This window comes from Bombina bombina, chromosome 4 (assembly GCF_027579735.1).
Source record: "Bombina bombina isolate aBomBom1 chromosome 4, aBomBom1.pri, whole genome shotgun sequence".
NCBI lineage: Eukaryota > Metazoa > Chordata > Amphibia > Anura > Bombinatoridae > Bombina > Bombina bombina.
Window position 1 is genome coordinate 111,023,967 of NC_069502.1, and position 14,903 is coordinate 111,038,869.

The 14,903-nt window shown below is 36.9% G+C and overlaps 1 long non-coding RNA gene across 1 annotated transcript; it reads left to right on the top strand.

Moving 5' to 3' along the window:
- Nucleotides 1-1,672: 1,672 nt before the first annotated feature.
- On the top strand, nucleotides 1,673-14,232 carry LOC128655267 (uncharacterized). Its single transcript, XR_008401745.1, has 3 exons — nucleotides 1,673-1,710; nucleotides 10,288-10,389; nucleotides 14,016-14,232. It is a non-coding gene; the product is annotated as an uncharacterized LOC128655267 (long non-coding RNA).
- Nucleotides 14,233-14,903: the final 671 nt, after the last annotated feature.

Below are 14,903 nucleotides of genomic sequence, written 5' to 3' on the forward strand. Positions count from 1 at the left end.
CACCGGGGGGGTTAGGTGACGGTCGGGCCTTATTTTAGGCCGCCACTGCGTACCTCACCGTTCCAGTATAACAAGGATGAAGGTGGCTCCACTTTTGAGATCAAATTATTCAGTAACAGCTATAGTTTAGATATATAACACTTTTGATCCTGGATGGTGCCGTAGTCAGGTGATATGCGGTGGTTATATCAGACCAACTCTTCAGCTCTTGAAATAAGCAGCCATCATGGCCGCCGCCCGGAAGCATTCCCCTTTTGTGAGAACTTTTACTGTGAGCATGCATGCAAAGCATACTTAAAGGTACAGTCTAGTCAAAACTAGATAATAAAAAATGCACTTTTAAACAACTTCCCATTTACTTTTATCATCAAATTTGCTTTGTTCAATTGGTATTCTCTGTTGAAAGCTAAACCTAGGTAGGCTCATATGCTAATTTCTAAACCATTGAACCGCCTCTTATCTCAGTGCATTTTGACAGTTTTTTACAGTTAGACACTGCTAGTTTATGTGTGTCATATAGATAGCATTGTGCTAACTCCTGTGTAGTTATTTATGAGTCAGTGCTGATTGGCTAAAATACAAGTCTGTCAAAAGAACTGAAATAAGGGGGCAGTCTACAGAGGCTTAGATACAAGGTAATCACAGAGGTAAAAAGTATATTAATATAACTGAGATAAGGGGCAGTCTGCAGAGGCTTAGATACAAGGTAATCACAGAGGTAAAAAGTATATTAAAGGGACATTAAACCCAAAAAATTTCTTTCATGATTCAGACAGAGATACAATTTTAAACAACATCCCAATTTACTTCTATTATCTAATTTGCTTCATTCTTTAGATATCTTTTGTTAAAGAAATAGCAATGCACATTGGTGAGCCAATAACATGAGGCAAATACGTGCAGCCACCAATCAGAAGCTACTGAGCATATCTAGATATGCTTTTCAGGAAAGAATATCAAGAGAATGAAGCAAATTAGATTATATAAGTAAATTAGAAAGTTGTTTAGAAAATTGTATCTCTATCTGAATCATGAAAGAAAAAATTTGGGTTAATGTCCCTTTAATATAACTGTGTTGGTTGTGCAAAACTGAGGAATGGGTAATAAAGGGATTATTTATCTTTTAAAACAATACAAATTATGGAGTAGTTTGTCCCTTTAAGTACACTGCATGTGCTCAGAGCTGGTATTGCATGGGAAATGACTCAGCATGTGTCATGTACACAACCTCTGGCTCTCTTCGCAGATACACTTTTTAAAAATTAGTTTTTATGCTCCTATTAGGAAAGGTAAATTTAAACAGTGATATATTTTCTAGAGCATTTTTGCTAAGGCATGTGTATTGGAAAAATGCTTCTATTCAAAATAGAAATGCAATGATGCACATTTTGCTGGAATGTCCCTTTAAGATGGCTAACTTGTATTTTAAATTCTGACTCTAAAGCTAAATAATACATAGTTTTTATAGCAAGGCATTGTATATTTGTTGTGTTCTGAAATAAATTAAATTAAAGTTCATGTGTCACCCATATACTACTAGCTTTTAGCTACAGTTACATTAGACTGTGTTTAGTATATAATATTGTGTGCAGTGTGGTCATACCACCACAGAGGGCGCTGCGGCATTTGACTGCACTCACTGTCCTCACTACCGTGAACTTTCTGTGTGCTCTGTGCTGCAGACAAGACATGTGCATTGCAATGAATCAGGTAAGATCAGCCATTAGATTAGATATATGCATTGCAATGAATCAGGTAAGATCAGCCATTAGATTAGATATATATAAACCTCACTAGATGCACACACACATGTTGTGTATGATTTGTTTAGCAGCATTAGTAAGCCACCTGCTACTGCATTACACAGAACATACAAACACAACTAGATTTAAATGTTAAAGGGATAATCCAAATACAATTGAAATGTGCATCTTTATTTTTCTGTTTGAAAATTAGCATTTTTGTAATATACAGACATTAGAAAACTTTATTTAGAAAACTGTTAAGTGTATGAAATATACAGACATTAGCAAACAAACTGCACCAGCTTGTGACTTTCTGATATAATGGTGTAGCTGCAGCAGTACTAGAAGGGTGGGAGCTGTATTTTTGAATTGCTTTGATGCTGTTCAGAAGCCTGGCAGGGGTTAATATTTTGTATTGTTCTTGCTGTGGCTTACAGTATTTGTGCAGTTTAGAATAACTATGTCCTGCTATGTAGATGCTGAAGGGTTAATAATGTAACCATGCTTGTTTAATTTGGCCCTACATTGAAAAAGTATTATTCATATGCAAGTGAGCTGTTAGGGTGTTTTATTTAACATGCATTAAAAAATACAGTAAATATTTTAAGGTAATTAGTGATTTTAATCTAATTTTCTTGCTGCAAATGTTTTAATTTACTTTTTGAAATGATTCTACTGTGATCAAAATCTTTAACGTAAATTAAAAGACTTGCAGCAAGAAACTGAGATTAAATCCCTCTTCCCTAAAAAATAATCCTTGTTAACAGTCCCTTTAATATCAGTTGCCAATTATTTTGATCTAGGGCAGTGGTTTTCAAACCTGTCCCCAGGCCTCCCCAACAGGCAAGATTTTCTGGATTACCTTGGATGAGAGCAGGTAAATAACCATCAGCCAGATTACGAGTTTTGCGTTATGAGCGGCTCGCTACTAACTTGCAAGTTATTTCCACCGCTCACCTTTAATAGCGCTGCTATTACAGGTTTGCAAAAACCCGGCCGTTAGCAGGCAATATGGCAGCGTTGAGCTCCATACCGCACACAAATACCAGTGCTGCTTTGAGCTGGTTTTACGTGCTCGTGCACGATTTTCCCAGAGACATCAATGGGGAGAGCGGCTTAAAAAAAAAAAGCCTAACACCTGCAATAAAGGAGTGTAAAGCTCCGTAACGCAGCCCCATTGATTCTTATGGGAAAGAAAATTTATGTTTACACCTAACATAAACCCAGAGTCTAAACACCCCTAATCTTTTGCCCCCGACATCGCCGACACCTACATTACAATAATTAACTCCTAATCTGCCGCCCCAATGTTGCTGCCACCTACCTACACTTATTAACCCCTAATCTGCTGCCCCCAATGTCACCGCCATCTACATAAATTTAATAAACCCTAATCTGCCGCCCCCAACGTCGCCGCCACCTACATAAATGTATTAACCCCTAATCTGCCACCCCCAACGTCACTGCCACTATACTAAAGTTATTAACCCCTAAACCTCTGGCCTCCCACATCACTAATACTAAATAAATATATTAACCCCTAAACCTAAGTCTAACCCTAACACCCCTAACTTTAATATAATTAAAATAAATCTAAATAAAAATTACTGTCATTAACTAAATAATTCCTATTTAAAACTAAATACTTACCTATAAAATAAACCCTAAGCTTGCTACAATATAACTAATAGTTACATTGTAGCTAGCTTAGGTTTTATTTTTATTTAACAGCTAAGTCTCTATTTATTTTAACTAGGTAGACTAGTTAGTAAATAGTTATTAACTATTTACTAACTATCTAGTTAAAATAAATAAAAAAAATTATTTACCTGTAAAATAAAACTTAACCTGCCTCACACTAACACCTAACATTACACTAAAATTAAATAAATTACATAAATTAAATACAATTAACTAAATTACAAAAAAATAACACAAAATAAAAAAATAAATGATCAAATATTTAAACTAATTACACCTAATCTAATAGCCCTATCAAAATAAAAAAGCCCCCCTCCCAAATAAAAAACCCCTAGCCTAAACTAAACTGCCAATAGCCCTTAAAAGGGCATTTTGCGGGACATGGCCCCAAATAAATCTGATCTTTTTTGCCTGTAATAAAAAAATAAAATACAAACAACTTCTATGGAAGTCCCATTAAAAAATGACTTTTTGAAAGGTGTTGTAGTTACGTTGCGTGACGGCCAAAAAAGGTGTGCGGTACAGCTGTACTTACAAGACTCGTAGTAGCAGCGGTAGTGAAAAAGCAGCGTTATACTCATAACGCAAAACTCGTAATCTAGCCGAAAGTCTAATTAAAAATTATTTTAAAAAAATATTGCACAAAAAACCTTTTAAGGGTTCAAAAGATATGAGATCTCGGGTGCTAGAAAAAAAAGGCAGGCAAATGGCTTTGACATTGAGACACATACATTGCAAAAGATGTTTTTGTCTGTATATATATATATATATATATATATATATATAAAAAAATTATGTATATATGTATACATATATATTATTGTATTTATATGTGTATATATGTATTTACAGTCATATATACACATATAAAAACATTAAAGTGACAGGCCTCGAATTTCCTGCAAGGCTATTGCTAAGAGGTGGAAACGTCACCTCAGTCAAATACCGTTCTGCCGTAGGTTGCCTTAGCAGCTCAGTGCAGCAAATGCTGCAAACAAAAAAATGAGCTTTCAGCATGAAGTATTTTATACGTCATGAATGAAAGTCCCCTTTATTTGTTCCAATGGTAAATCCTAGCGTTTCACAAACGCTAGGATTTACCATCACTTTAATATATATGTACACACATATAGACATATATGCTTTAAAGGGGCATAACACACATTGAGATCACAATATAAAATGTTTAGTTCTGCAACTTTTGCAATATACTTTTTATTTTGCACCATTTACTGTAATTTAAAGGGGCATGAAACCCAAGGTTTTTCTGTCTTTCATGATTCAGTATAGAGCATGAGATTTTAACCTACCTTGGTGCTAAGCTTTTTTAGTTGTTTTTTTTTTGTTTTATGTTTTTAAAATATATATTTATTTTTTACTTTTTTTTTCAGATCCCCAAGACTTACCCTGTTGGGAAAGGTTAGACGATTTCCTTTCCAACAGTGGGCCTTGGGGGTCTGTAGCTGCTTAGATGCCTGAGATATAGGCTTCTAAGCAGCATGCCCCCTGCTTCGATATTTAACATTGTTAATGTTAATAAAGTTGCGCTGTGACATCATCAAGTCATTGCGCGTGATATCACCGTGCTTAACGTGAAGCCCCGGTGATGCCTGTCACTATGCAGGCCCAATCGCCGGGGTAGGAGCGGGTGGGAGCCCCCAGATCTCCCTCAAGGTGGGAGAATGCTAGCGACGGCTCTGAGCCGTCGTTAGCACCAGAGTGGGAAACCCTGTGACAGCTCAGAGCCGTTGTTAGCACTGAAGGGGTTAAACAATTTCTCTTTTTCATGACACAATGAGTCCACGGATCATCTTAATTACTAATGGGATATTAACCTCCTGGTCAGCAGAGGCGACAAAGAGCACCACAGCAAAGCTGTTAAATAGCTCCTCCCTTCCTCCCACTCCAGTCATTTTCTTTGCCTACGTTAGTGCTAGGAAGTGGTAAAGTGAGTTGTTAGATAAAATTCTTCAATCAAGAGTTTATTATTTTTAAGGTAGTGCAAGATTGTGCTGCTTTGTCCTAGAGTGTAGCCGTAGTCCATATCAGTCTCTTCAGTAGAGCAGTGGTGGCTTTAGAGCAATGGGAACTTGTGGGACATAATTCTCACTGCGCCTCCCATGTAATTTACTCAGACTTTTATTTCTCCACAGGTCGATGTGAGGGATAGGACCTCTCAAGCCTGTGAGCTGCCTTGCTGTCAGGCAGATATGAGGTAAGTGCTGCTTTTTTATTCTGGGGCCAAGGAAACAAAGCATCTCAGAGATAAAGGTGTGAACATTTATTGGAAAAATGAACATATAGGCTCATACAGGAAGGGGGCGCTTTATGTTTGGGGACTTCAGACTCTCCTAGATTGGAGAGGATTTTAGACAGCCATATCTGCAGGCACTGGGGCTGGGAGTAAAGCTTTTCATTTGCTCTGGTGGTTTGTGTCTCCCGACGGCTTTACTTAGCAAACGGGCCGATCGGGAGATGAGGTGCATATAGTAACACCCACGATGGGCTTCAGTTCAGTAGCGTGTCACTAGAAACGCATGGTTTCCAGTTAAGCAGATATTTCTAGCATTATCCTTTGGCACTATTCTTATTGCTGAAGTCCGGATCGTTCCTGCACCACAAGAAAAGGGACATTGACTCCTGTTTAGCAGTCAGGTAGGGCACCTCAGCAGGGTTACTGAGGTGTAAAGGTGTCTGTAGTGTTCAAATTGTGATATTTTCATAATTGACATAGTTGGGTAAAAAAGTTACCTGTTTAAAATTTAAAGACACAGTAACGTTTTTTTCATTACAAAAATTTTAATTCATTTTTGACGTTTTTTATTATTAATTTACTCATTGTGAACAGTATGGACCAAGGAGACTTGCAAGATGTCACTTGCTCCTTGTGTTTTGATGCAGATGTGGAACCACCTATCCCTTTCTGTCCCTCATGTATTGAGAGGACTTTAAATTATAGGGAAAATATTTTTCTGAGCAAAATTTTTCTAAAGCCGATACTGTCCAAGAGTCTTATGACGAGGTTCAAAATATGCCGCAGCTTTCTCCCCAAGCGTCCCAAATTTTACCTCCCTCACAAGCAGTGCCCTGCCACTTCTGCTCTAGCTCCTGCTGGAGTTACCTTAAAAGACATAGCTTTCTCTCATGATGCGTTGTCTGCTTTTCCAATGTTGCAGGGAAAGCGTAAAAAGGGAAAATCAGACATTTAGTAAGCGAGGCTTCTGATGCAATTGTTGCAATTTCGGAGGTACCCTCCCAGAATACCGAAGAGGAGGATACCGCTGTAGCATCTGAAGGAGAAATTTCAGATTCAGAAGTGTAATTCCTCTGGCTGATTCTGAGGTTGTATCTTTAGGGTTTAAGCTAGAACACCTCCGTCTGTTACTTAGTGAGGTTTTAGTTACTTTGGACGACAGTGACTCCACGGTAGTGGTTGTTCCTAAGAAGTCTAGTAAGCTGAACAAATATTTTTGAGGTTGCTTCCTCGACAGACGTGTTTCTGGTCCCTGACCGAGCTTATGAAATAATTGCTAAGGAATGGGAGAGACCCCGGGCATACCTTTTTCTCCCTCTCCTATTTTTAAGAAGATGTTTCCCATAGCCGACTCTAACAAAGAGACTTGGCAAACAGTGCCTAAGGTGGAAGGGGCCATTTCTACCTTAGCTAAGAGAACTACTATTCCCATAAGAGGATAGTTGTACCTTCAAAGATCCTATAGACAAAAAGTTAGAGGGTTTACTCACACTGTACACCAGGGCCTGCAATGACAACCAGCTGTGTGTATTGCTACCATCACTAGTGCGGCGGTGTATTGGTTTGATGCACTGTCTGAGGCTCTCAGGACAGAAACTTCTTTGGATGAGATCCAGGATAGAATAAAGGCTCTTAAATGCCAAGCTCCCGAGATACGGGTCGAGGTCCAGGGACCCCCAGGCGGAGCTGATAGATGCTCTGGTGGTCCCTTGGACCTTCAGTCTAGCATACCTATTTCCTCCGTTTGCTCTTCTTCCTCGGGTCATTGCTCTAATCAAACAGGAGAGGGCATCGGTGATCCTCATAGCTCCAGCTTGGCCTCGCAGGATTTGGTATGCAGATCTGGTGGAGTAGGCATCTCTGCCACCTTGGAGACTTCTGTTGAGGAAGGACCTTCTAATTCAGGGGCCCTTTCTTCACCCAAATCTAGTTTCTCTGAAGCTGACTACTTGGAGATTGAACGCTAAATTTTATCCAAGCAGGGGTTTTCTGACTCGGTCATAGAGACCATGATTCAGACTAGAAAGATTTAACCATAAGATTTGGCGTAAATATCTCTATTTGTGTGAATCCAAGGGCTACTCATGGTTGTTTTTTCCTTTCTATCCTTAACTTCGGTCGAATAACTGGAGTGGGAGGGAAGGGAGGAGCTATTTAACAGCTCTGCTGTGGTGCTCTTTGCCGCCTCCTGCTGACCAGGAGGTGAATATCCCATTAGTAATTAAGATGATTCCGTGGACTCATTGTGTCAAAAAAGAAATACATTTATCAGGTAAGCATAAAATTTTCTTCCAATTTACTTCTATTATCTAATTTGTTTTGTTCTCTTGGTATTCTTTATAGAAAAGGGATACCTAAGTATGTTCATAGCTGCTGATTGGTGGCTGCACATGTATACTTCACGTTATTGGCTCACCCAATGAATTTAATAGCTCCCAGTAGTGCATTGCTGCTTCTTCAAAAAAGGATATCAAGAGAATTAAGCAAATTAAATAATAGATGTAAAGTGGAAAGTTGTTTAAAATTGTATGCTCTGTTTCAAGGTTCTTCATACTTTTCCCCCCAAGACCCAGTGCCATGATACCACATACCTTTAGGACCCAATTTTTATACTTGGTCTTGAAATAATTTTGTAAGAAATAAATAACATGATAGCTGCAATTTTTGGAAAAGAAACTAAAATATGTGCATGCTTTATTCCTGATTATAGTCAAATATGAAAGCGTGATAAAACGTAATAACACACACTCTCATACAACACACACACCACACACTCTCGTACAACACACATTTTCATGTAACACACCATACCAAACACTCTCATACAACACACACACTTTTCATATAACACACATACCACACACACTCTCATACAACACACACTTCATATAACACACACTCACCCCATACACTCTTACAACACACACATACACACACACTTTCATAATACACGCATACCACACACACACTGTCATACAACACACTCACCACACACTCTCATACAACACACATTTCATGTAACACACATACCACACACACTCTCATACAACACACACTTTCATATAACACACATACCACACACACACACACACACTCATACAACACACACTTTCATATAACACACATACCACACACACTCTCATACAACACACACTTTCATATAACACACACTCACCCCATACACTCTTACAACACACACATACACACACACTTTCATAATACACGCATACCACACACACACTGTCATACAACACACACACCACACACTCTCATACAACACACATTTTCATGTAACACACATACCACACACACTCTCATACAACACACACTTTCATATAACACACATACCACACACACTCTCATACAACACACACTTTCATATAACACACATACCACACACACTCTCATACAACACACACTTTCATATAACACACATACCACATACACTATCATACAACACACACACTTTCATATAATACACACTCACCCCATACACTCTTACAACCCACATACACACACACACACTTTCATAACACACGCATACCACACACACACACTCATACAACACACATACCACACACTCTCTCATATAACACACACACACACACTCTCATACACAACACATGCACAGCACACACACAATCTCATACAATACACCACACACACTCCTACAACACACACACACAAGTCGGGACTCAGTACACATGGTGTTGTGACCCAGTAATGGGTCCTGACCCATAGTTTGAAGAATCCTGCTCTATTTAATTATGAAAGAAAAATGATGGGTTTCATGTCCCTTTAAAGGGACAATCTATTTGAAATTAAACTTTCATGATTCAGATAGGGCATGTAATTTTAAACAACTTTCCAATTTACTTCTATTATCTAATTTGCTCAATTCTTTAGATATCCTTTGTTGAAGAAATAGCAATGCATATGTGTGAGCTAAGCACACAAGGCCTCTATGTGCAGGCAATAATCAGCAGCTACTGAGCATATCTAGATATACTTTTCAGCAAGTGATATCAAGAAATGAAGCAAATTAGGTAAAAGAAGTAAATTTGAAAGTGGTTTAAAATGACATGCTCTTTCTAAATAACGAAAGAAAAAAAATTGGGTTTCATGTCCCTTTAACTCTGAATAATATGGGTTTTACTATGCTGAAAATTGGTATGCAGGCTTCAGACCTCAAATGATTAACAATTGTCTGTATATCTTTCTAATTGGCTTTAGCATGGACTTTGTGCTAACATAAAACAAGGAAAGGCATACTGACAGTATGATGTGACTAGAGTGACTGTCATATGAAGTACATCAGGATTAGCTCCTCCAAATAAGGAAAATGGTAGTGAAATTTGGCCACTGGAAAACTTTTGCATAGACCATTACATTACAGGCAAAGCGGGCAAAATAATGAAAGTATAATGCAAAGTTGTTTTATTATTTATAATTAAATAATTCATGTTATAATCACAAAGTGTATCATGCCCATGTAACAGGGGACAGACTATTGCTGAACAGACTTTATCTAATTATTTTGCATATCTAACTTTATACTCATTTATTTGATGTTGTTTTCTATTACAGAAACATGTCAAAGGGTCTATAAAGACATTACTGACCATGAAATGAGAAGATGCATAGGTGATTGCTTCACCAATCCCACACAAGAATTGTTTGTGGTCACAGGTAAGCAGTTACGTTTTTTCTTGTTTAAATCACCCCACTGAGTCATTTCTTTTTAAATTGTTTTTTTTTGTTTATACAACATGCTTATATGGATGTGATACAGCAGGGGAGTGTTTGTTTCTGTTTATACAACATGCTAATATGGATGTGATACAGCAGGGAGTGTTCGTTTCTGTTTATACAACATGCTTATATGGATGTGATACAGCAGGGGAGTGTTTGTTTCTGTTTATACAACATGCTTATATGGATGTGATACAGCAGGGGAGTGTTTGTTTCTGTTAATACAACATGCTTATATGGATGTGATACAGCAGGGGAGTGTTTGTTTCTGTTTATACAACATGCTTATATGGATGTGATACAGCAGGGGAGTGTTTGTTTCTGTTTATACAACATGCTTACATGGATGTGATACAGCAGGGGAGTATTTGTTTCTGATTATACAACATGCTTACATGGATGTGATACAGCAGCGGAGTGTTTGTTTCTGTTTATACAACATGCTTACATGGATGTGATACAGCAGGGAGTGTTTGTTTCTGTTTATACAACATGCTTATATGGATGTGATACAGCAGGGGAGTGTTTGTTTCTGTTTATACAACATGCTTATATGGATGTGATACAGCAGGGGAGTGGTTTGTTTCTGTTTATACAAAATGCTTATATGGATGTGATACAGCAGGGGAGTGTTTAACTCACTTCCCTGATCCTCCCATGATCATAAATCGAGCAGCCATGTTGGAGTTTTCTCTGTGCTTGAATTGAGCTGACCCTTTGAAAGGAATGTTCCATTTTGATAGTGGTGCTTCTTTGTAACAGGATTTTTATTGCACTATCAACTAATATCAAATTAAAATGTTAATGAATTATAAATCTTGTCTAAAAAGAAACATTCTTCAAACAAAGGAATGCTCCTGTCACAGGAACAAAAATGAAACTCCCTTTACAATTTTCAGTGCTTCAGCAACATGCAACTTAAGATAAAACAATATATATTTCTTTAAAAGAGCATATTAGTAAAAAAATACATGCTCTAATTTGTTTTAATTCATTTTAAGACCATCAACCCTGCACTAACCCACAAAGGGGTTAAACACACAGTAGAAGTACCGCTTGGAACCACAGAGCACTGCTGATCCTGAGCGGAAGTGCTGCTGATACAATCATGAGCGCTAGTCATTTAACTAGTATTTCTGATTAGAAAAGCAGCAGTTGGCAGTTTTTGCTCTGGACCAGCAGTGCTCTGCAGGTACCAATCCGTACTTCCATTGTGTGTTTAAAGCCTTTGTGTGGGTTAATCTCACAGTAGTGCAGGGTCAATAGTCTTAAATTTACATTAAAGGATGTCATTTTTTTTTACTATTAAGGCCCTTTTAAAGGGACAATAAACACCTTGAGATGGTAATCTAAAATGATAAACTGTGTGTGTGTGTGTATGTGTGTATATATATATATATATTATTTTTTTTTAATTATTATTTATTTTGTCCCCTTTTCCTGTAATTCTATTCTGAAGTTGTGAGCTTTTCAGCTCCTGTTAGAAATGGAAGTGCAGAACACTGTTATATTCCACACAGCCATTGGCTGCACACTCTAGTGATAAATTTATAACTGTCCCTAATTGGCCACAGCAGATAATGTAAACCTAAGTTACAACATGGCCGCTCCCATTGTTTTATAGACACTAAAACTTTACACTTAGTTTGTTAATGTTTAAACACCAAATAAAACTTTAAAAAATACATCTACATGTTATTCACAGACTAACCTTTTCTTTCAATGCTTCATTCTATCTAGCATTTATTTAGGGCTAGATTACAAGTGGAGCTCTAATTTATTGCGCGCCCGCAAGTGGGCAAATGTGCCCTTTTGCAGGCACGCAATAAATAACCAGCCATTAGAAGTGTCTGGTTATTGCTACTATATGCTTGTGGTAGCAACTATCGCTTCTAAAATTAACCAGAGATCAGATCTCTGGTCAATTTTATAGATATGCCCCAAATGCCCCCAAAATACAGTGTAGTGTATTTTATAAAAAAAAATACAAATTGTATTATTTTTATGTTTTAATAAAATAATTGCACTAGGTAGTATTTTGGGGGTAAAGTTGGTCGAAGTTGGGTGTTAAATTTGCTGCATCGCTGAGCTACTTACCCCCTTCGCTGCACTTAGATTCTGAGCTTGCGTAATTTTACACTTGAGTTGTAATACCAGCTAATATTAACGGGCGCTGGTATTACTCAATGAAGCACTAATATTGCTTGCACGCAAGCAATATTTAGCACTTCACTTGTAATCTGGCTCTTAGTGTTTAATGTCCCTTTAAATAAGCAAGCACCTCACACAGCATGGGAGTATCACAGAAGTAAATAGAATACTGTCTTACTAAATGCTACTCTGCTATATCATTTTCCTTTGGGAAGGGAAGTGGGGATATGAAGATTTAGAATATGACACATCTAGATAGCACATTACTTTATATTTTGTAAAAGGAAAAAAAACACAATTGAAAAGGAAATAAACTGCACATTGTGACTTTCCCTCTTTTATCTCCAAAAGTCTAGGAACACAACTAAAAATTTAAATTACAACATAGGGTATCAAATAGTGCACATTGATTTCTAGAGAAGTAAAATATAAATATCTTAAAGGGACATTAAACACTAAATACAAGCTAGATAGAATGATGCATTCAAAGAAAGATTAGTCCATGACTAACATGTAGATGTATTTTTTAAAGTTTCATTAGTTGTTTAAAAAGTGACAAAATACGTGTAAAGTTTTAGTGTCTATAAAACACTGGGAGCTGCCATGTTGTAACTTGTGTTACCAACTCAACTGTGGCCAATTAGGGTCAGTTATAAATAGGTCACTAGAGTGTGCAGCCAATGACTGTGCTGGATTTAACAGTGTTCTGCACTTCCATTTCGAACAGGAACTGAAAGCTCACAATTTTAGAATGGAATTACAGACAAAGAGGACAAAATAAATAATGAAAGTATATTGCAGAGTTGTTTTATTATATACAATGTATAATTTTATATTACCATCTCAAAGTGTTTTAATGTCCCTTTAAGGAAAAAAAGTCTCAATATAGTAACCCTTTAACGACTGAGATGTACCATGTATGTTGCCCGCTCATTAAGGGTTATATTTTTTTAAATAGCACGTGTCCCGCCACAAGTGGCGGTACTTGCACTATTATAGCCTCCCTTCTTGTCATCGTAAATAGCATGGCCTCAACACTGGCGGCGAGACCGCGCATTTAATAGCACTTCCCTATTCAAAGACGAGTGATATACAGGGTACGTTGCTAGTCTTTAAGGGATTAAAGTATAGGTTTCTAAGCATCCCATTGGCAGGTAGTGATCTGTTTGATTAGGAAGGAACGTGGCCAAATATGTTAATATCTAGATGGAAATTGCATTGACAAGAGATTTTATGGAAGTTAAAAATACAATTCTTTTTAGTATTCATCACAACCTTGAAGTTGAAATAAAGGCGTGTTATTTTTTTTGTCAGATTTTACTTTTTAAGTTCTACAAATTAAAGTTCTGCTGTAGACTAGCAATTAGCACAGAATGCCCATGTTTATGTAATATTTGTTTTTATTTTTACAGGCCGGTGCCAAATTCAAGATCATAGAACAGATACAGATGGACATCATATTATATTTTTGTTGTTCTGTCAACATTATTGTGCATCTGCATTATACTTGTACCCTAGGCCTGCACTATAAGTTATTCTCTGGTTTATTACAAAGTCATATTTAAAATGTTTTAATACCTGGAAAATTTGAAGCCTAATAAAAGTTTAAATTACTTTTGTAATAGTCAATGCTGTTGTTTTTATGGAGTCATTTCTAAAGGATTTTTTGGTGAATATTTTTATCTTCATACAGTATTGAGGTTAACAGATCATATTTACCAGACAGGCAAAGGCTAATTTTATTAAAATCAGTAAAAGTATGAAATCAATAAAAAATAAATATGATTTTCCTAGTTTAACTTCTGGTAACAATTTTTATATACAATAATTCTTTTTTATAACTGCACAGAAATGGAGATATCTGTAAAACAAATATTCATAAAGAAAATAATCAATTAAAATGACGGCCAAAAAAGACTGAAAGGGAGGTAAGAACATGAAACATAATAACGATGGGCAGAACTGAAGACTGATAAGTGGAATGCCTTAAAGGGGTGTACTGTAAAAAGGGGCCATACTGTACCCGAGATAATGATATTAGTGTTATAATATAACTCTAATATAAGAATACATCAAGTATTCAACTTAAAGGGATACTAAACCCATTGTTTTGCTTTATGATTCAGATAGAGCATGCTATTTTCTAATGTACTCCTATTATCATTTTTTCTTCGTTCTCTTGCTATCTTTATTTGAAAAAGCAGAAATGTAAGATTAGGAGCTGCCCATTTTTGTTTTAGCACCTGGGTAGCGCTTACATATTGGTAGCTACATTTAGCCACCAATCAGCAAGCGATACC